General features: G+C 33.2%; 1 protein-coding gene across 2 annotated transcripts in view; it reads left to right on the top strand.

The window, feature by feature from the left end:
* The first annotated feature begins 516 nt into the window (after positions 1-516).
* Positions 517-24,029, top strand: part of crm (cramped chromatin regulator) — a 73,179-nt gene continuing 49,666 nt past the window's right edge. Inside the window, exon 1 of one of the 2 annotated variants that reach the window (XM_089249160.1) lies at positions 517-752. The gene's annotated coding sequence lies outside the window, so the exon portion shown is untranslated. Of the gene's footprint in view, positions 753-16,403; positions 16,486-24,029 lie in introns of those variants that run through there. The other variant, XM_089249159.1, reaches the window with a different exon arrangement.

Below are 24,029 nucleotides of genomic sequence, written 5' to 3'. Positions count from 1 at the left end.
TTGAGAGGTTTGTTACTCTTAGTCAACGGTTTTCTTGAGTTTTTATTTATTTATTTTTTTCTCTCCCCCTCTTTCTTTCTCTCGTTTGGTTTTTTGTCCTTTTCTACCTTGGTTGTTTGGTTCCATTTTTTGTTACCACACACTCATCCAGGGACTCCATGTCATCATATCATTTTAAAGCGGCTTAGCATCGTCCCCTAAGCCTGAAGACTTCTTCTCCATCTCATATAACATCTCCATCTGCGTTTGTTTCGTCTGGTTTTGTGTTTTTTTTTTGTTTGTTTTTTTTTTCATCATACCCTTCTGAAGAAGAGGGAAGAATGGAAATTGCTGGAATTCCTATGTGTTCTGTAAGTGATGACAGCTCTTCCGTTAGTATATTTCTATAACATATTCTATGCTCTTGTCACAAGAGCATAGAATATGTTAATTAGAAAGAATAATCCACAAGAGTCTTGTGGATTATTCTTTCTCTAACAGGGGATGGCCCGAAGGCATAAAGCCCTGTATAATTGAAGAAGAAGAAGAAGAAGAAAACAAACAGGGCGAAAACTCTGTTTAACAAAGGTTGTGATTGATTGAAAACAAACTCTTAGTCCTCCATAATTGGCAAAGGGGGCGAAAAACAAACTCCTGCTCAAACAAAGATTGTGATTGATACGAAATTGATTGAAAACAGACTCGTGTGTGTGTGTGTGTTTGCAGCTGGAAAAATTCGTGTTTTGCTGCGGAGGGAAATATTCCCATCAAATGTTGGTTGTGATAATTCTTCTCTTTCAAGTCCTTTTAATAATTTTTCTCTGTTATAATCACTATCGATGTATCACTTATTTATTATTATTATATATATTTATCACTATTATACAAATAAATACAAAGGCTGTAACATGCAAAATGCCCAACGAGGTGGCTGAAAAAAAAAAAAAGATGCCCATGAGAATATGGATGTGGAATATGTATATCTAAACTATATCAAAAATACAACCCAATAAGAGCAATAAAAAAACCAATAATTATGATTTTATAATATTATAAAAACACTACCCATAAAAAATTATAGTTATTATTATGTGATTATGAAATTATGGTCTTATTCTAAGTATGGATAGCTTAATAGATTTTTCCAAATATGTTTATCATATTTCTTTTTAAACGTGTCAGTTGTGTTAAAAATGCACGACCCACGGAGGTAAGATATTGGGTGACACCTCAGAAACGTTTGATTATTTTCGCTGTGCTTTCCTGCTTCAACTAGATTATACTGCCTTCTCTGTCTGCTAGGGCTCCAATCCATTGCAAACAAAGCCCCGTAAAAGTGGAATGATTGCTTTTGGAGAGCGTGAAGAGACCTTCCTGAGAATGAAACTGAGCATTCTATTTGATTTTTTGATGTTCGTAAAATCTAAGCCACTCATCTATCAAAATTCCCAAATCGGTGACCCTAGTTGCATCCCAGATAGTGACACCATTCCACTCATAAGAGAAACATAGGTTATTTGAATCAAAATGCGCAACCATGCACTTGTCAACACTAAATGCTATGCTCTATTCATTTGCCCATGCTTCAATTCTGTTTAAGTTGGTCTGGAGCACCTCCCTATCGCTTTGATTCTTGAGTACCCCCATTAGCTTTACATCATCTGTGAATTTGCTAACAATCCCATTGATGCCATGATCAAGTTGTGCGGTATGTAATAAAGTATAGGGCTGAGGACTCCACCTTTGACACCTGTCCAATCAGAGAATTCCCCATTCACCTATGGGGAATTCATAACCCGTTGTGGCCTATCTCTTAACTATGATTCTATCCAGTTCAGCAAGTTGTCCCTAATGTCGTGTAAACGCTTCAAGAGTTTGCCATGTTGGACCCGATCGGATCTCTTCTGATAAACTACGTGGATGTTTTTGTCCTTATTCAAAGCCTTTGTCATGTGATTATATCAGCAAAGGAGGTTAGTTGCACATGACTTCCTTTTCCTGAATTCCTGCTGATTATCCCAGTTCACCAATTGCTTTTTTTTTTTTATAAAAATTTCCTAATTTTTCCTGAGGGAGCTCGTCCTCACTGGACAATAATTGGACATGGCTTCTGTACTACCCTTTTTGAAAATCGAAACAACATTAGCAAGTTTCCAATCCCTTGGGATGATACTTTCAGCTACACTACTCCTGTAAATCTATAACTGGTCCCAACAATTCATTAGCACATTCCCTGAGGACCCTAGGACAGATATCATCTGGTCTTTGTGCTTTGCTTGCACATATATTGTCTTGCACATACATTGACAAGTTTTAAAACTTCCACATCTTCCACTTGAGGACTTCGGTGAGGACTTTCACCCCATGCTATACCAGTCTTTTGTATATCGTTTTCACTATTAAAGACTGATGCAAAAAAAGTCATTGAAAGCACCATGCATGCCTACATTGCTCTCAACCCTATAGTCTGTTTCAGGTTAACTTTGCAGTGAAGAGGAAGCTACAAGGGAACCGCATCACTCGTTGCTATGAGAACGAAAGCCTCTTAACCAATGTATCGATGCGCAGCCTTGGTAAGGTATGGCCGATTCTCGCCAATTGCACTGAGAAAAATCTTGTTTTACGTGTTACGTAATTGCACATCTAAATTAGTAATAATTATAGAATTAAAAAAACCACTGCCGATACTTTCAGACATTAAAGTGAGGTTTTGGAAATCATTTGTTTTGTTTTTTGGTTAGAAATTTTTTTAAAATTTAGAAAAAGTAATTATCTTCTATCAGAGCGTGTCAAATTTTTGAAGCCAATCAAGAAAAAAAAAAAAATTAAGAAGCAGATTAACTCTGTTTTCACGTGTAAATGCAGGAATTAATAAATAATAATAATGCAGGAATTAATAAATAATAATAATGATACGGAAAAGTTTAGAATTTTTTACTCACTTTTCTTGCCAAACTTTCCATCGCTCGACCCCCCCCCCCCCCCACTTCTCCGAACAGTATACATCGATGACACTTGTTTTCATGACAGTTTTAGTCTTTTGTTATGGTTGATGTACCTCTCATCATCTTACGGATGATTCTTATCGAGTTTTGTTTACAGCGAGTATTCAAAAACTAAAAACATAGTATTCAGGAATGGAAGAGCAGAGAACTTTAACGTGGCTATCTCTGGTGGAAATAAAGATACAACTGTCACATAAAAAAGATGAAAGTCCAAACCACTGTGGACCCCCTCTCCTACTTATTTTATCTGAAGAGACACTAAAGGCAAGGGACATCTGGAGAAACAGGTGGGTGGAAGGTGGCATCCCTGTTTGTGTGAGGGGAAGACGTGACTCGTTTCAACACTCTCCGTGATCGGAAACTAAAACTATCCCATAAACATGGCAAAAAATAAATAATCAAAAAAAAGGAGGACCTAAAACCATAACTTCTGCACCCATAAACAGCCTCTTACAATAGTATCGACACTCTCGTGGAAGAGAAACATTTACTGTAATCCATGAGTGAATATCTGAACTCACTGAAGCCTATTTTCGGGAGTAAATAAAACTGATCGAATATTCGTGTTTATGTAAGCCTATAACTGCATGTAAAACTGAATGAGAAATTGTATCGTTATGGAAAATTCAACCAAATAACGATATTAAAATATATATATATATACAGTATATGATTGTGTAACGAAAAAACACGACAATGATATTGGCGGTAAAAATTTCTAGGATATCGCGCCAGAATGCTGTTGCTGTTCCTATGGATTTTTGATAATGGTAACCAATATTTTTTATAATTTAAAAATTTTAAACAAATAAACATTGGTTCAAAACGATATTTTTTGAGTATTTTTTTCAAAATCATAGAAAAAATTTAAATATTCTGTATAAAGGATCATCATAAACCTCCGATATATGAGAACTATATTTTGCGGTGAAGGAATACACTCTCTACCTTTCTCTTCACTGCAAAGTTAACCTGAAACAGACTATAGATCCTTCTATTCAGGGGGGGGGGGCAACAATCCTCTTACATCCATTATTGATGTACCTGAAATGATTTTGAGTCTGCACCAATGTTATTTGTCAGCCTAGATTCAACTTCCTGGCTACTTTTCCCTAATCACTCTTTTCGATGCCCTTCTTTTTTCAGTAAATGTTAACAGGTCACCTCTTCCACTTTTGTATTCTCTGGAATGCCCTTCTCTTTTCCAGATAAAATATATTTTTATATAATGCTTTTTTTATTATTTTAGTATGTTTTTTTTTTTTTTTAATTCATGTATTGAGATTGATTATGTGCATTTTGTGAGTTTACCATAAGCATTGTAATTGTCAAACATTTGCCACAATTTTCGTACTCATTCAGGGATAAGTGGAAGCATCCGGGCACAACTTGAGGGCTCAAAAAAAGTGCCTTCACAGAGAATGTTCACCCAAAATCTGCAGACGTTCACAATATAAACCATCGTATAATTAAGGCAAGTACTTAGTGAATTGTGCCTGTGCTTTCCAACCAATATCACCAGCCATGTGGGGACTTGAAACCTGCGATGCACGTTGTAAGAGCCTAACAAATACATTAAAAGCTGGCATAAGTGCCTCACTGTTGCAACACCTGTAACACTTCTTTATCAAATAAGTGACAGAATTTCCCTTGTTTGTAATAGAGATGTGAGGTGAGAATATTCTCCTGAATGTAAAAATTGGAGAATAATCGAGAATATTCATTTTTCTTTTAAATAATTTATATTTTTTTACTAATTTTGTTTATATTGTGAAATATAAATCAGATTTCATTGCCTGAAACATTTACAACAAAACAATTTTTCGTGTAATCATCCCCAATGACAACTTTTAGTTTGAGAATATTCTCCAGGTCATGATGAGAGGTTTTAAAAGTTTAGTTATGGAGATTTTAGAAATCTTGAGATTAAAACCTTAAAAAATTATTTTAAAATTACATAAATTTTCAGAAATAAGTTCACAACAAAGGAAATTAAACCAAAGTTGATCGATAAAGGAAGCTATTCTTATACAGTCACCTTCATTCTAAGAAGATACAGAACTGTTGTTTTATTCAATGTACATACACTTAAATTCTGTATCATTCACATTTCTTTAAAAGTTGTGCAATTCAGCCCGGTTGGTTTAATTTTCTTGCTTTCAAATTTTAATACTGTGGGCTACAAACTTCAAGATATACAGAAAACTGGATGTTGTGAAGATATTTATTATTCGAGATGTTAATTTTTTAAGGAAGGAAAAAACTCATCTCTGCCTCTACCGGGAGTCGAACCCGGGTCCCTCGATTACCGGACGAGTGCTCTGAACAAGTGGAGAGCGACATTCATGTCATATACAAACTTCAATATTCCCATCTTCTTGACGGGAAGAGCGACAGGGACAAAATATTCTCTCAAAGGACTACTATTATAAATTATACTAGAGCATATTCTTATCAAAAATAATAATTATTCTCAAGTTATTTATCGAGATTATTTATTATAATACGTGTCATTACATATATTCTTGATAATACTCTGGAAAGATTTCGGTAACTGAAGAATATTCTTATCAAGGAGAATATTTGAGAATATTCTCTGCAAGCACTATTATTAATAACTTTAGAATAATTCTTCTTATTTTCTATAAGAATATTCCCCAGTAATTTATGAAAGTAGTCCTTCCAGAGAATATTCTCATTAAGAACTGATAAGAATAGTCTCAAGTTATTTATAATAGTAATCCGACCAGAAAATATTCACAAATATTCTCCTTGATGAATATTCAAAATATATTCAAAATATTCAAAAATATTCTCCAAAAGATTATTCTCTAGAATTTTACATCTCTAGTTTGTGATGACTCTCACGTAATCCAATGTGGACAAGTTCTGGTCCTCCTGAATATCCAGGGGTTGAACTATCTCTGCAGTCCTTAGTAGCTACTAGTCCTAATGAACTACCGGTCGGAGGACAAGCTAAGGACCGCTTCAACTACTAGTAGTTAAGAGGTACTATGTACTACCAGTCCTTAAGGTCACGTGACAAACAGTAGTTAGAGGGGGAGAAAATTTTTGGTTCGAGAGTAACAGATCTCTAACCCATCTGGATGCCGTTTAAAGCCTACAACTACTACTAATTATTTAACAATCGTTTTTCCGCAGTGGGTTGTGGCAGCGATTTCATGTTTACAAACAAACATGTTGTAAACAAACTTTTTTTTCCGAGGGACTCGCCATACATTTTTTTGTCACCCGTGTTTTGCAATTTTGTTTACTCTAATATCGCTGGCTAGTTTGATTATTTTGTAAACGTATGAGGACGTTGCATTTTTCATCTTGCGACTTTTTTTTAGAATAAGATTCAGTATATGATAATAGTCAAAGTATTTTTCTTGTCCGAGCTCATGGACCCCACTTTTGGATGCTTGAAGAAGCGAGTATATGGGACCCCAGCTGCATATAAGTGAGTCGCATACTAATGAAATCAAAATTTGAAGAAAAAAAATTCTTGCAACAAAATGTAAGATTTTAAATTAAGGTTACCGGCACTAGTTGAGCCTATGGCCATAATGTGCCTTTTCAGGGCAGACTTTCCCTTTTTTTTTGGGGGGGGGACCCTCTTCTTGAAAGGGTTATTATGCAAAATAATTATAGATTTTTGAGCCCCCTATTCATCTCGGGAGCCCTACTTGAGGCCCCAGCTGAATACTATTTTTAATATTGAGCGCCACTTTTTTTAAAGACCAATTTGTTAAATGATTTTTTATTATCCATTTTTATTCCTTTTAAATTCATTGAAACAACGAATTGCAAATTCTTTTTTGGAGCAACTAAAATAATAAATTATTGATAATTTATAATTAAAAGAATTAACTGCCTTGCTGCGTATTGTAGTTCTGTATTTTAAACTATGGGTTTCTCCTCAGTATTAAAAAATATCAGAACATGATTTTCTATGAAAGAGCACTTACCTGTTAATGGAAGTGAATACTTCAATATTTAAAAGATATATACTTCTATATTAAAGATCTTTCATCAATTTATCTGTTTCATATTTAGCTTCCAACAAATAATTTCACCTGATAATTTTCATTTGATCGTATATTTCATTTCAGTTGATTAGAAGATGAATGATTGAAGTTGATTAATAGAAACATGAATTAAATAACAACTTGCATAAATGATTTGTCATACAAAAAACATTTTATTTTAAACATATGTTCATAGAGAGTTATCATAATCACAATTTATTGGTTGTACTTTTCTTAGAAATCGCACCTTTCAGGAATATAATTTTTTGAGATTCATTAATTTTCATCTGCATCTTCAAATGTTGATTTACCTGAAATTAGAAAGAGGAAGAAAAAAACACTTTTATTATACATATCAATCTTTAAATGTACTGTATATTTGATTTCAAATTATAACAGTCTTTAGTTGCATAAGTAGAGATAATTTGTGCACAATAGCACTTTGTCGACTCGCCACCATTTTATCACAGTAGTATCCAAAATGCATCAACTGTGTTTTACAAGGGAGGCCTGGCATTGCACACAGATGCACTTGTTCATATCTAGATGTATTTACCTGAGCTTCACAAATCTTAGGAGCCAACATTGCAAAAAAGAAAATCATACTGACACCTAAAATTTTCTATGCAGATCACAAAATATTTGGAGTTTATGTCTGCATCTTCCAATATGTGAAGATCATCACTAAGCAGGGTTGGTAAAAAAAACGTTTTTTTTGGTTTAAACCAGGTTTTTTTGGTTTAAACCGGTTTTTTTGTTTTAAATAGTATTAACATTAAAAACAATGAAATTTCTGAAAAATCATTCAAACTTCTGATAATTAACTAAAATAAAATGTTTATTAATGTAATTAACACTATTCCCATATTAATTAATCAATAAGTATTTCTTACATTTTAACAAAAACCAACTTTTGCAATTTAATTATTTTTTGCTTAACTCAATGGATTACTGTGTGTTTGAAAATTCTTTTAATGTTATTATTAATCATATAATATATAAAGGTTTTTCTCCAGTTACTTTCAGTATACTTAATTAGGAAGCTATTTTGCAAAAAGTAATAAAAATTAGGTGAATATAATGCATTTAATGAAGCATAAATAATGCAGATTAATTAGCAATGATTTACGATATACTGGGTGATTATAACTAAGGTTCTGATTTCAAAATACTAAAAAAAGAACGATTGTCAGAATGACTTGAAAATTGACATGAATATTCCTGAAAAAATTCAATTGTATTTGATAAAGGGGAAAAAATACTTAAAAATGTGAAATTAATGACATCATCCAACATGTGGGAAATTTGCTCGCAGAATGGAAACGATAGCCAGTCATGGCAGAATGATACCTTAATTATAGCATTTCACGAGTTCATAATTCATGGAAACATCACAAAAAACGAAGTAATTGAACAAATAACTACAACTTACTTAAGAAATGTAAAATATGTTGTCCACCGCGTGTTCTGGCTATGAGAAGTTGAAAGCACAAAAATTCTTGTTCAACAACAGAATCGGAGTATGCCATGGTCATAATGTGGATGTGCTTGCAATTCAGCTTTATTAAACCAAACGTGCCCCCCCCCCCCCCCGTTAATATTCCTGAGGAACTTCTAAGATATAGGGAATGTGCTGGAGATTGCAATTCACCCAAGTTTGCAATCTGACCACTGTTCATAACATTTTGAGGTGCCCCCACAGCCAGAAGTTGCAAGGGTTAAGGTGCATCCTGTCAAAATAGGTCTTCAGCAGCTGCTTTGCTGGTATTGCAATGTGCATCTTGATAGAAGTTCTATCCACACACTGATGCTGTGGAAGTGGCGAAATGATGTGGTTGCACAAAATAGATTATACTGCTGGCCAAGTACAGCATCATCTACTTGCACATTTTGCACTTTTTTCTTTTGCAAAAGAAACTTGCATTGCTTCAGGAGTATCCATGCAAATTTTCAAGTCATTCTGATCAGTACTTATTGTATAGTTTTGGAATCAAAACTTAAATTATAATCACCCTGTATATAGCTGATTATTTTTCATAAATCTGTTACTACTATACAGTAGAACCTTGATTAACTGGGCTTAACAGTATGTGTGTGTGAAAGTATAAAAAAAAAAACTATTGAATATTAAGACTGGGAGATATACAGTAGGAGATGTGCTACTTCTTATGGGAAAGAAAATGAAAATGTATGCGAGGTAGTATAACTACTATTACACTAGTCTTTGTCCTTTAAGGACAGCTGGTCTTTATTGGATTATAGGACCACCTGCCCCTAGCATGATGGTGTCGATACTGTAGCCGCTTCTTTGTGAAGGGAAAAAGAAACCCTGTGAGATAATACACCACTACATTTAGATGTGTGATGCAATCCTTATTCATGAATTTGCTAAAGATAGAGCATCGGAATGTAGCCAAAGGTTAGAAAATGTTGTAAGAATGAGGAATTTTGGCTTTTGTATATACACTGCTGGCCACCCAAATTGCAACACCAAGAAAGACAAGAAATATCGCAACAATATTTATTTTGTAGATAACAGGTTGACCAAGCATCAAATGATTAAATTTATAGACTTCTGTGAAGTGTGGTTCCTGCCAAAATCAGTAGCCAGAGTAGCTGCCATTGTTGGAGATCACCGCTGCCACACGCCTTGGCATTGATTCAAAGAGACTTTGGATGTGTTCTTGGGGTACAGCAGACCAAGCAGCTTCCACGTGTTGCCAAAGTTGATCTGGTGTGGCAGCTGGGGATGTAATCTGGGTCAATCGTTGAGCAACCATGGACCACATGTTTTCTATCGGCAAAAGATCCGGAGAGCGAGCTGGCCAGGGAAGCAATTCAATCTGGCGATTGACGAAGAACCTTTGGACAATGCGTGCCACGTGTGGTAGCGCATTATCCTGTTGAAATATGGCTGTGGGCAAGCCCTGAAGGTAAGGAAGGACAACTGGCTCCAACACCTCGGAGATGTAGCGCTGGCTTTTTAAAGTACCGGCAATGCGTACTAGAGGAGTGTGAGAGTGATATCCAATACTGCCCCATACCATAATACCCGGTGCAGGACCAGTGTGGCGGTGCATAACGCAGCTTTTCAGCATCCTCTCTCCATGGTGTCTCCAGACTCGAATCCGACCATCGTGGTGTTGCAGACAGAAGCGTGACTCGTCAGTAAAGACAATTTCATTCCATTATGCCGTCCACATCCTTCTTTCATCGCACCATTGGCGGCGGAGACGTCTGTGGTTCTGCGTCAAGGGTAGACGAAGCAATGGACGTCTTACGGACAGACCACTCTGCTGTAAACAGGCGCGAATGGTACGCGCAGACACTGGATGATGCGGTACAGACTGAATGTGCTGTGCTATGGTTCAGGATGTGGCTGAGCGATCCGTCACTGCTATACGCACAATACGCCTGTCATCACGTGAAGTGGTGCACTGAGGTGGATGCGATCGAACACGTCGGTCCGTCGTTCCCTCCTGCATCCAACAATCACATATCCGCATTACAGTTGTTTGGTTTCGTCCAACACGACTACCGATTTCCCTGAAAGATAATCCCCAATCTCGGTAGGCCACTATCCTTCCTCTGTCGAACTCGGATACTTGATCAAAAGATGATCGTTGTTTTCTGCGAGGCATAATTGATCGTTTTTTTTGAAAAAACCACAAGAAAAACACCGCCGTACTTCAAATCGTCGAAATCTCCAAGCCTTCAATAGCGCTTTGAAGTGGCGCCACAGGCGCGTGTGATGTGCGTCTGCGCTGAAATTCTAATCATTTGCATGTCTCACCTCCGCTAATGCATGTTGTAAATTTCATATTATTTGCATGCTTCCTTCAGGGTGTTGCATTTACGGTGGCCAGCAGTGTAACTTTAAATAACTAAGATACTTCATATGAAAAATATATATATATTATGGCCACTTTTATGAGACTTTTTGAAAAAAACCACTTATAAAATCTTATGTCATTTAAAGATATACCATCAGAATGTACCCCAAGGATATAAAATATGGTAAAAATGAAACATTTTGGCTAATAATGAACCAATATGATATTTTTCAAGGGAAAAAAATGATATTTAGGCAACTTTTATTTGATTTTTTGAAAAAAACCATGGTTTAAACCAAACAACCCTGTCACTAAGTGCTGAAAAAGTTGAATATAATTTTTTTTTTTACTTCGGATTATTTCTCCTAAAAATATGCTTGGCTGCCAAGAAATTTGGCCGGCGCCTAAAATGTTTTTCAATTTTTCGAGCCATGTTTCTACCCTAAAATTTTGGTCAGACAGATGAAGTGAAAAAACGTATTGGCACACAGCTTACTTAATATTTTCACTTTACTTTCAGCTTCGCTCTAAAACACATCCTTAGCAACCTCTTGTGGATCGGGGAACCCTATTTAAATTAACATAGAAATTTTGCAGTGTTGTATGGTCTCGCTAGTTAAATTGTCGTCAATTATATTAATTGTTTTAATATTTCCATTCACAAAATTTGCTAATCAGTAAATATGATAATAAAATTTTCAAAGAATTAATATTGCTTTTCAGTTAGCAAAGCTTCTAAAGGTTTTTTTTTTAATGTCCTCCCTCTCATTTATATAGCCAAGACAAGTTTTTCAACAGTATACATGTTTTTACTTGCACTGGTCAAATTTTGAGTGGTACAGGTAGCCATTAAGAAATCTATCTTAATTTGCTCCATTCAATTATGTCAAAAAGAGTTGTTTTTTCAATAGTATCTGAAAAAATTATGATTATAAAGAAAATTACTCATAGCAAGATATTTCTCGAGAAAAACCAATATGGCATGGACTAAAAACAATGCCACCTTCCCCCCCCCCCTGCTTATTTTGTTTTTGCACATATAAAATGTGTTGCTGAAATTACAATAACTTCAGAGGGAAGTATGTTTCTGTTAAGTTTTATATTGAGAAATATTCAAGTGTTTTACAGTTTACAATTTTTATGAATTTTCTCAACTTAAAATTGAATGTGTATAAAATAGGTCATTTTATTCATCATGCAACATAAATGAGACACTGAAATACATTTCTTAATAAACATGTGAATTTATGTAATACAGCCTCTCCGAAACGCTATATGTCTGCAATATGATATAACGCCAAAATTCTTTGGGTGGGATGGTGGCATTAAATCTAGGTTCGACTGTATTTGTTCCACTAGGGTTGTTGATACAAATGAAATCAGTGAAAATGATGCGACATAATGTTAAAATTTATGTCATTAAATCATGCATGGAAACTGTTGCTCAAAGTCAAATACAAAGAATTAAAATTACCTTTGTTTGCTCTGGTAAAATTGTTTGATAACCTTGAAAACCTTCACATAATTTCGTAGCTACCTACAGCCAAGTTCCTAGGAAACAAAATTTTTCAAGAGTTAGAAAAGTCTCACAAATGTATATACAATATATATATATATATATCTAGCCTATCAGCTGTTTACTAACAACATCGTTAAAAAATAAATGCTTGTTAAAAGTTTAAATGTTAAAAGTTTCAGTTCCATAACATCTCAAAATGTTATATTTTAAAGTTCTTAAGTATTTGACATGGAAATTTTTTTTCTGTTTTTACCCATACACACAAAATCAAAAACAATTTTTGGTAAAAAATTAAATTTGAACACACACAGCAAGGCCATAACCCAAATACTGAAGTAGTAATATGTTTCAAACACTAATCTGCTTCCTTTCATTATAATGTATATACCTCAACACTAAAAACTGTGCCTGAAATTAAAACTTTGTTTTTTAGTCCCATTGTACGAATTTCATTTTTTATATCAACAAAGCAATATAATGATTCCTTATTAAATATTCTTCATCTCAGAGCGAGTTATAGAGTGCAATTTTTAAAGTAGTAGCACATGAAAAAATTCACTTTTTTCTGAAAATTTAATTTTCACTAAGTATTACAATATTGTTCATTTGAACAGTTCAAAATATCAAATCTGTATTTTAATCCTTTATACTAAATTTAGTGCATGAGTTTTACAAAATTTAATATTTAACATTACTGCCAATTTTTACCATGCTTTATTTCAATTTCACCATTACTCATCACAAAAAAATAATTAAAATTTTTGTCATTTAGGTGCTATAATTTATTATCAATGAATTGTAGCTTATTAGTTACTTTGTGCATTGAAGGGAGGTTGATCTAAAACACAAATTTTCAATTTTTTTATTTATAAGCGATTATTTATAGCATAGTCATCCAAGCACAATTTTTATTGTGCCAACAATATTCAAATTATTTATTTACGCATGTGCTCAATTTATTTAGACATAATTTTTCATTAAAAAAAATTAATGTAGCAAAAAACATAGAATGTAAAATTTCAATCTGATATTATCGTAATTGAAGATTCATGTTTCATTCGCCATGTAAATATTTTCAATACAACCCAAAATATACATGGGCTATTTGATATTTTTCAGCATTACCAAGTGGGATCCACTGCCCTATTGATTGCGTGACATTATGTCCATTTATGTTTTTAAATAACGCATTTACCGAGCAAAAAAATATTAATAATATCTCTAACACTTTTCTTATATAGTTTGATAGCAATAAAATAATTCTTACCTCAGTAATGAACATGCTAGCACTTCGTCGTGGCTTCGATCGCCGATGTCAACATATATGTATACTACAGCAGGTTTTTGAGGATATAATGATGAATCACTTCAACTTTGATGACACCGAAGATATAATCCAAGTTTTATCTGTCATTATTATCGTAAAAAAAATTTTAATTCGAAAAAAAAAACAGCATATTTCATTGCTAAATATCACAGCGAGAGCTCACGGCCAGAGGCGAAATTTCCTCTTTTCCAAGATGGCCGCCGCAAACTACTTTTCTTGCTGCTGTAAACTACTTTTCTTGCTGCTTTAGGACTGGTGCTAGGCAGTCCTTAGCAGCGGTCCTAAGTAACTACTAAAAAAAAGTCCTTAGCTTAGAGATAGTACCGAAAAGTCGAACTACTGGCCAGCTAAGGACAAATCTGCGCTTAACTACTTTTTTCGGCTAAGGACCACAGAGATAGTTCACAATATGGTTAGAAATTGAATACTAAGGGTTATTGGTGAGATTGTTCATCAGGAATGTTTTATTCTTAGACACTGGTGGTTGATTTAGATGACCATTCCATCAGTTGTTCACAAGCAAGTTGCAATTCGTAGGCAGACTGGAAATCCATGGGATATGTGGACAACTCAAAAGGTTTTAAAAACCTTATCTTCAACACATACTGTAATCCCCCGCATTCACCAGCATGCTGGGGAACAGCAAGGGAGTTCAATCATGCTGGGAAATTCGAGTCATGTCTTTCTTGCCAAAGAAAAAAAATCGCCAATACATCGCCATAAAAGGCTAATACTATGGCTGTTAAAAACAAAAAAATTATGATAAAAATGAATAAAAACAGTAACAAAACAACATTACAAACTTAATTAATAATAGAAATATTGAAATGTGCACAATCTGAGAAAACCCATATGTAATCCTAACAAATTCCAAATGACATACTAGAATGCCTTTGGAATCAATTGCCACAGAAATAATCTTTTACTGATCTTTGATTAGAGAACTCAATATTATATTTTAATTGCATACTTTTTTTGCAATTTCTGTCTTTGTAAGAGTTTGCGCACATTAATTTCTTTCAAAGTACTTATTTTTATCCTCTGTCAAGCACAATCTTTTGCATTTTGATTAATGTGGTGTGTGAAGAAAAAAGTGGACGCACACAAACAGCAGTTTGTCGAAGAGAGTTTGATCGACTCAGAAATGGCCTTATCAACAAGAGCTAATGCAGTAGCTTTGGTAGCTTTCTCAAACTTTTTTGACTTATAGAGCCATTTTTTGTCTAATTTCTGTGGAAAAGAGTCTGTAGGCCACTTTTTCTTTTTTTAATTCATAAAATTTACTGATTTATTTTATTTTCCTGTAGAGTCCATGGAGCCAGGGTCGTCTTAAGAGTATCATGGGCCCACGGGCCAATTGATTTTTCTGAGGCCCTACCAAACAAATTCTCGAAAATTTCAACCAGATCTCATTTTTGTGAGGCCCCTCTTTGCTTGAGGCCCCCAGGCCGTGCCCGGGTGGGCCCATGCCTTAAGACCACTGCGTGGAACCCCCTAGGAAGGGCACACAGAGCCGTTAGAGCTCTGCATAGTAAACGTTAAAACCCCTGAACTAATGTATCATACAATTCCTCAAGCCAGCAGCAGTTCAACCAATCATACTGCACAAAGAGTGAATTATGTTTTCAATGCATCTTCAATTCATGGTCACCCGTGCCAACAATCAAACCCTTCATGGCATGTGTTTGCAAAACACATGTATGTTGGTGATGGACCAAGGGACTGGATGTTGATGACATTTGCATTTTTCAAAGATTTTTCACTTTTAAGGTATTTTTTCAGACTTTAGGGCATTTTTTGACATTTTTCACTTTTGAAAAAAAAAATCAAAATAAAAAGTAGGCTGAAATTGTTTTAACGGGAAAAAAATTCATCACTTTCATCACTTAACTTGTATTTTCCTTTCCAGATGACAAACAAAGTTTAGAATCAATTTCAGGCAAATTTACTTTATTTAGTAAAAATTCCAAGACCTGGTCGCACTTAACCAAATAATAAATGAAAGTGAGAATCCAAAAAATTCTGATCCTATATGGGATGTTGGGAGAAAGCAATTTTCGTTATATAAAAAAGGGTATAGTGCTTGCGTGTTACAGGGGGAATTTTGAAATCTGCATATTCATGTTGAATGATTTTGTTCTGTAAGAATGCTGCATGCAGTAAGATTTCATAAGCTTTGTGGGGATAGTGAAGAATTGATGGTGTGCATTTAGATCAATCTTCAGCATTCTGGTTTCTACCATTCAGTCCTTGCAGGAAAGTGTGGAGCTTATTGATGATATGAGCCTGGAAGTTCAGGCAAAATGCCTTAAATGCCTTTTTTTGCCTATTCTCGAACTTTTTTTGGTAAAAATTCCTTTTTTGAAACTTTCGTGCCATAAATGCCTATTTTAGCATAGTTTTAAGTTTAATTTCATATGCATAATCTATAAAACTTGGATATTTTGAGCATTCAGAACTTCTAAATATGCTATTTTTTAAATTTTCCAACTCTGTGTTAAAAACTATTAGAAATTCCAGCCCCCATTTGATCTCGAATAAATGATCTGAGAGATTGGTGTTGCCATCCATTAACTTTGCTTTTACCGGATGGTGTCAGACATGAATGATTTTGTTTTAGAGAAACGTAGCCTATGTTACAAAAGCAAAGGAAAATAAGAAATTGTTGGTTTCCCCCACAGGTTTCACATAATGTGTCTCAGGCATTTGACTGGTTGTATGTGTATAGCAGACCAACGATTGTCCCAAGAGATCATGAATTGACTGATGATGGTGGCTCATACAAAGCAGGGTAAGAGCAGACGGCTCTGGGACCCACGTTGTTTTGATCTTTTTTTTTTTTCACTATAAATGCACTGCAAACAACCATGCGTGTTTATTAAACATACATATTTAGTATTTGATTAAATTGACTAGTCACCCTTAGGGATGTGCGGCAGTTGCAGCCACACAGGGCAATGCACTTGAAGAAGTTCCGTATATGTGGTAATATTTCACAAAAATAGAACAAGATAGTCATGTGTCAACTATAGAAATAATAATGATTATTCCAAATAATACAACAAATAAACTAGAATTATTTGCAATTCAAATGAGCCCCATAGATTATTCTATGGGCTCTGCGTCTAGTAATGGTGGACCCTGGAATTGGCCTAATTCTTAGAGGTCTACTAACATTTGATTTTGGACTTGCCTATTTTAGACAATTTTAGTGCCTTTTTGCCTGCCTATTTCAACCATTTTTAGTGCCTAAACTTCCGAGCTGTAATAGTATCGATGAAGTCAGTGTGCTAAAAGTGGAGTAGGACAAAATTTTTTTTTTAATTGGACAAAACAGAACACGTTACAAAATACATAAGAAAGACAGATGACAAAACAAAAATACATAATAAATAAACAAAAATGGACATACATATACACCCACTCTGTGACCATCAAGGGACTACTTGTCCTTCCAGAAGGTCGAAAATTTGTAATACTATATTTCTATTTTTCAAGCAACCTTCATTATTGTTCTATTATCATAAACAAAAAACAGTAATAATTTATGATCGTGTGCACACACAATGATTGGATTTTTATAACATCACAAAAATATGTTGAAAATATTTAAAATTAAAACAAAAAATACATCTTGTTCATAGTATCATCTCTTCAAATTTTGATTAGTGTTCATGAAAATTGTTGAAAATATAGATATTTATGATAGATATCCCTATTCACAAAAATTAAACACATGTATTGTAAAAGTTAGAAAATATATATATATATATATATATATATTTTTTTTTTTTTTTTTTTTTCAATGTAAATATTTCTATTGCATTAGTGTTTCAAACACAATGCTCTTTGCAAAATCAAAAATATTATAATTCAATCTTTTATTAGTATAATTAGCAGTTTGGTATTTATTTAATACCTTTGGAGCAGTGTAACTAAAACTTTTTTTGAATAGAGTTTTATTTGTTTTTGGCACTTGATATTCCATATTCAATCTACTTGAAGATCTGTTTCGATTCTTTATTAACCATTCTTCATTTGCTATAACAAATTTTATTATTCTGTATATATAGTTTTGTCTTATGGATAATGCATGGCACTCAGTTTTGTTTTGGTTAGTGGGATTAGTTTTTATTGTGAATCTGATTTTATTATATATATTATCTAATTTATTTATGTTAGTATAATATGCACCTCCCCAGGCACAGATTCCATACGTTACAATTGAATATATCCATGCATAAAATATATCTTTAAAAAATTTTTCATCTATTGTATTTTTAAGTCTATATAATACCGCTGCAAAAGTTCAAATTGTTTTAGTTATTTTTCCACAATGCAAATTCCATTTTAGGTCGTCCTGTATTATTATGCCCAGATAATTGTAGTCGAAAACTCTGTTTATTTCTTGGCAGTTACAGTATGATATGCTATGACTAGGGGAATGGTTATGAATTTTTATATGTATATTATTAAATTTATCTATGTTTTTTGTCTTTAAGCAAATATATTTAGTTTTTTGAATATTTATCTGCAATTTGTTTTTACTTAGCCAACTATTTATTTTGAAAAGGTCTTCTTCTACTTTTTTTAATAAATTTTCCATTTCCATCTCTTCTACATACAGTACTGTATCATCGGCAAAAGATATTAAGTTTCCATTTAGTTCTAGTTTACAAAATTTGTTTATATATATGAGGAAAAGTACAGGACCAAGAACTCATCCCTGAGGTACGTCTTTTTTTACTTCCAGGAATGTACTAATTTTTTCATTTATTTTAACTGCTTGTTGTCTATTGTAATAATATGTTTCAAACCATTTCAATATATTGCCACGTATGCCAGCTGAGTAAAGTTTCTTAGTTAGGATATTAAGGTCAACGTAATCAAAGGCTCGTTTAAGATCTAGGAATACGGTTATTGAGTATTTGTTTAAGTTATATCCATTGTTTAAATGATTACATAAATCAATTATAGCCATTTCTGTATTTTTTTTCTTTTGGAATCCGTATTGGTTGGTGGCAAAAATTTTTTGATGATTTAAGAAATTTAGAAGTTGTTTTTTAATACATTTTTCCATAATCTTTGAAAAAACAGATAGAATAGAGATTGGTCTGTAATTTATTAAGTCGGTTGTCTCTCCTTTTTTTGTAAATTGGGTGTACCAGGGAATATTTGAGTTCCGGATAAAAAAGTCCATTTGATATTGATGAATTTATGAGATTTCTTACTACGTCTAAATGGTACGTTGAAATAATTTTAATCATTTTAGGGGTAATTTTATCGTATCCACTTGATTTGTTTTCTTTTATTTCTTTAATTACATCCTCTGTTATTGCATCAGTGGTTTCAAAATAAAACATAGAATTACTTGCGTTATTATTATTTGTTTGTGCCGTACAAAAATAATGTTCATTTTCTTCTACATCCTCCAAATTTCTGTTTATGAAATCGACATTGAATCTTTCAGCCATATCTGAAGCACATTGGAATTCTGGTAATATGTTGTTCTTTATATTTTTGTTCAAAATGGTTTCATTTATACATTTCCATTGCAGCCTTTTATTATTTTCACGTGTTGAAATTGTTCTTAATGTATTTCAGTTTTGTGGTTTTTATGAGTTTTTTTAATTCTTTTTCGTAGTTCTTGTATTCTATTTCAAAGGATACTTACTATATTTGGATATTTTTTGTATTTTTTGTACAACTTTGTAGTTTATTCTATCTATAATTTCCTTGGTGATCCATTTTTTTTTGGATTTTTTTTAACCGTTTTAGACCATAAGTTTGAGTTTAATATTATCACATCCATGAACCGTTTGTATTTATTTTGAGTATTACTCTCTTCAATAATAGTTGTTAAATTCAAATTTGAAATGAATTTTTCAAATTTTTCATAGTTTATTATCGTTATTTGTGCATTTGTTCTGTTGATTTTTATATTCCTTTCCAAAAAATTGATGTAACTTATAATTTGGTAATGGTCAGTGACTTGTGTTTTGTAAACAGTGAATTCTTGTGTGGTGGTTTGTTTGGTTCTATAGGGTCAGGTGGGGTAAAATGGTCATAAAAAGAGGTGTTTTCATCTTTGAAGAGGTGTAATCATATTAATTTTTCAAAAATAAGATATCTTTTGGCTGATATTTTACATTACATTCTTAGAGAGAAGATTAGCATATTTTTCAAAAATATTTTTTGAGTGTAACAGTTTTTTTTTTCAGCAACTTTTTAAACTTCACTTTTATGACCACTTTACCCCATGGGGTGGGTTAAAGTGAGTAGTGCATGGGGTAAAATGGTCATACCAAATAATAATGAAATTTTAAGAAAATAATCAGTGGGCATTGAAATTTTATTTAACACATTTATCAAACAATCATTTTCTACTTTTAAATTTATAACTTTTAATGTGCTCTATGGTTAAAACTTCGCTTCATTTAGGATCTTCAAATACAACTGTTCCCTTATTTCATTTATGTTGTCATTTTCTGGAAAGGTATAAAAATTCATTATTTAGGTTTTTTTCATGATAAAAAATCTTTATTAATCACTTGTCTGATAATTTGCATTATTGGTCTTTGTTCTCTTCATAATAAACCAGCACCCCACACACACACACAGTCTTCTGACATCTTTCATAAAGTTAGAATAGCTAGAGATTTGCCTCAGATCTTCAGGAAATTTTTTCTTTGGCTATGGGAGTTTAATGAAATTTTCGCATATTTTTATTTTGTGGCAGTCAAAGTTCAACTATTTCCTATAATTAAGGTTTCTCCTGTGCCATTCTGAACATGTTTTAATTTTGCCTTTGTGGTCTGCATTACCCTTTCGTTTACAGCTGAGATTAACGAGGGCAAGGTTGGCAGTATATGGCTTGTTTCAAGTCTTTCATCAGACACAACACTGATATTAACTAATCTTGACACTTCTTCACCTTCTATGTTCAAGTCAGCCTAGAAAGCATAGCATGGTCAATACATGTTTTAGTTCCATTTCCCTCTCTGGTTATGTTTTCATGTTATGGATGAAATCCATTTAACGCCATTATATCAAGATATTTTGATGTTTCTATGTCTTCTCCATAAAGATTAATATTTATGTTTCCCACTATTAATGTATTACTTTTCAAATTTAACATGTGAAACTCCAATTCATCATTAAATTGTGATATGGTATAACAATGTGATCTGTAGATTTGTAATATTTCTAGTTCATAATCAGGGAGAAAAATGCTAAGTTCTTCTGCTGTTTGGAATTTATGGCTTTTTTTTTGTATTGATCTAATTGACTTGTTTATATACATAATAACTCCTCCTGACCTATTATAGGTTCTACAGTTTGCGTAACTGTAATAGTCATTTATATTATCTGAAATATAATAATTAAACAATTCGTCTGTTTCTATCCATATTTCATTTAGACAAATAATATCAATTGATACATTCAAAGACTTTAAAAATGCTGTAAAGTTGTCAAAATTTGCTCTTAAGCTTTGTATATTAAGTATTAAAAATGTTAGTGTTTTATTTGTGTTAGCGGGTCTTTTGAAAAAATTTTGAACCTCTTCAATATCCTCCAATGGTTTTTGGTTTAGTGTAGATATTTGATCAATATCAGTTTCCATTAATGTTTGTGTCTGGTTTGTGTAATTGCTCTTGTTCTGTTATTCGCAATATTTTTGACTTTTCATCTTTTCGGAGGAAAATTTTACCTTCTTTAACCATGCAAATTTGTAGTCGTTTGCATTTTTAAATTGTCTTACCATAAAAAAAAGCTTCTTGTTTTCTATTGTTAATTGCTATCATGACATTTGAAAATATAGTGGAAAAAAGTGGACTTTTATTGCCTGTGTGTAGAAAATTTTTTGATGTCTTTATGGAAATGTCTAAAAGTTTTGAAATGGATGAGAAATTAACGCTGTGAGGATCAGTCCCCCCACCCCCAAATAGCCCCAAGAACAGTCTGTTGATGTTGTTATCTTGTCTTTCCAGAAATTTCTATTTAGTCTTGTGGATTTTCTAACCCACTCAGAAATTATGAATTGTTTATTTGAAAAATTCCATTGACAATTTTTAATGAAATCTAATGTTGAGTCTAAATGTGATTTTCTATAGGTACTGCAGTCGAATTGTGCTATAGTGAACCCGGGATAGAGTGAATTCTTGGTTATAGTGAACTTTTTCAGTGGTCCCAACTGCACATCAAAATTTCAAAAATGAAAAACTTCTTAAAATGTTAAAAAAATGCCCTAAAACCTGAAAAAATTCATTAAAAGTGAAAAAGTATTGAAAGATACAAAAAATTCAAATGTTGTCAACATCTGGGCCCTGATGATGATGAATTGGTAAAATCTCTGCCCCTCCTTGGGCTCTATTTTATCTTAAGACACTTAGAATGTCCGAATTAAAGTTTACTTTTTACTAAAATGAATTCAGAGGCTGCTGGAAGAATAAAATAACCGGAAATAAAATATCAGAAGAAAAACAAATTTCATAAGATACAGAGTTCATAAAAACTAGACTTCGTAAAATAGAGCAGATTTTAGCATTAACTCTATGACATGCTGTTCAGGACAGAGAAATTGTTCGTAAAAACGAGGCTGTTCTTAAATTGAAGGTTTTTAAAATCAAGCATCTCCACCATAATAATAGCTTGTGGGGAGAAAAAGCACCAAAAGGAGAAAATGGCTGACCATGAAGAAAAGTGCTGAAAGGCTAGAAAGGAAATCGCCAAAGAAATAAGGGATTATACTGCTGTTCCAGAAAACCATCTTGTTTCTTCAATTTCTTAACATGCAAAAAAAGTGTAAATCACAGTATCTGTATTCCATCTAATAAACCACACATGCACCTTATTCATATTCCTCTGCATAACTTCTAGTAAATTGGCATATGTTGGAATGTGCATGTGCGGGTTGTGAACCGAATGTGAAGTTTGTTTCTGTATTATGCTTGTTATGTGCAGTGCTGCCATCTATTTTTTGAACTATGAGTGAAGTGTAATGATTGACTGATTATGCTCTTGTTCTCTGTTGCAAGACTTTTTAATGGGGGAGATCGGCTCGCATTCACACCTTGAACTTGGGAACCACGGAAAACCAATTTCACCCAACCACCACTACAACATTATTTCGTATTACACCAGGGTTTAAGCTGGATAAAAAAAAAATTTAGCAAAAAAGTGTAAATAGTCTATAAGGTTTTCGCGGCCATCATTTGATAAAAATTGTTTTTTCGGGTTCGAAGACCGTCGTCCGTTTGAGTACGGTCTTCGAACCCGAAAAAACAATTTTTATCAAAAAAGTGTAAATTGGGGAAAAAGCTTTAGCAAAATGCTGCAATACTAATGATTTATGGATGGATGTCTACTCTTTTCGTACCTCCAGTACACATTTTTGCAAAAGTGGCAACTATTACTTTTGCATTCTAAGATTTTCTTTTCCATTTTGCAAAAAATGCAACTGTAGCTTCAACCCTGTATTACACTGACAATAATTAGGTTATAGTGATATTAATTATTGTTCTCAAAATACTGGACAAAACATGTTTGCCGTAGTGAAATACAATTAGTTTGTTCCGATTTCTGTATTTATACAATATTTATTATAGATTGATGCTAGTCTTTCGAATGTAATCAGTGATTCTTATCGAACCTCATTTTTCCCAGCATGTCACGAGTAGACCAGGCTACAAAATTCAAAAAGTTGATTTCCCCCGATTTTTCTGGTATGCTAGCTGATGTGAGGAATAGAGTAAATTTATATTGGTCCTTATAATTTCTCTCACAAGTCCTTGAAATGAGCAGAAGATAAAACGAAATGCAGGATGCCACAAATTTATTGATGGAACAGCTATTTACAGACAGAGATCACACACATGACAGAACGTGACCTAAAGGTAGGATGTGATCAACAAATTATGTGTTTCTTTCAGACACAGTTTTACAACTCTTAGTTCCATTTCAGCAACGGTACTTATAAGGGCAAAACAGACCTTTTAGAATGATGTTGATGATTTGAGTAATATACAAATACAAATACAACGCCACAACAGACAAAATGCCCAACGAGGTGGCTGATAAAAAGATGCCCATAAAAATATGGTTGTCATATATTTCAAAAATACAGCAACCCAATTAAAAATGCAATTAACACAAATTATAAACAATATATACACATGATAAAATATTATACAATGCCCATAAAGAATACTTATGGTTGTCTTATTCTAAGAATGGATAGCTTCTCGATTTACCCCAACATGTTTATCGTATTTCTTTTTAAACGTGTCAATTGTGTTACAATTTACTACCTCCGGGGGTAAGCTATTCCATTTA

Source organism: Pholcus phalangioides, unplaced genomic scaffold (genome assembly GCF_987345545.1).
Source record: "Pholcus phalangioides strain wild (caught in Gottingen) unplaced genomic scaffold, Ppha-v1.0 ptg000021l_1, whole genome shotgun sequence".
In the NCBI taxonomy this organism is placed as follows: domain Eukaryota; kingdom Metazoa; phylum Arthropoda; class Arachnida; order Araneae; family Pholcidae; genus Pholcus; species Pholcus phalangioides.
The sequence above is the reverse complement of the archived record's forward strand: the minus strand, read 5'-3'. Positions and strand labels throughout refer to the sequence as shown.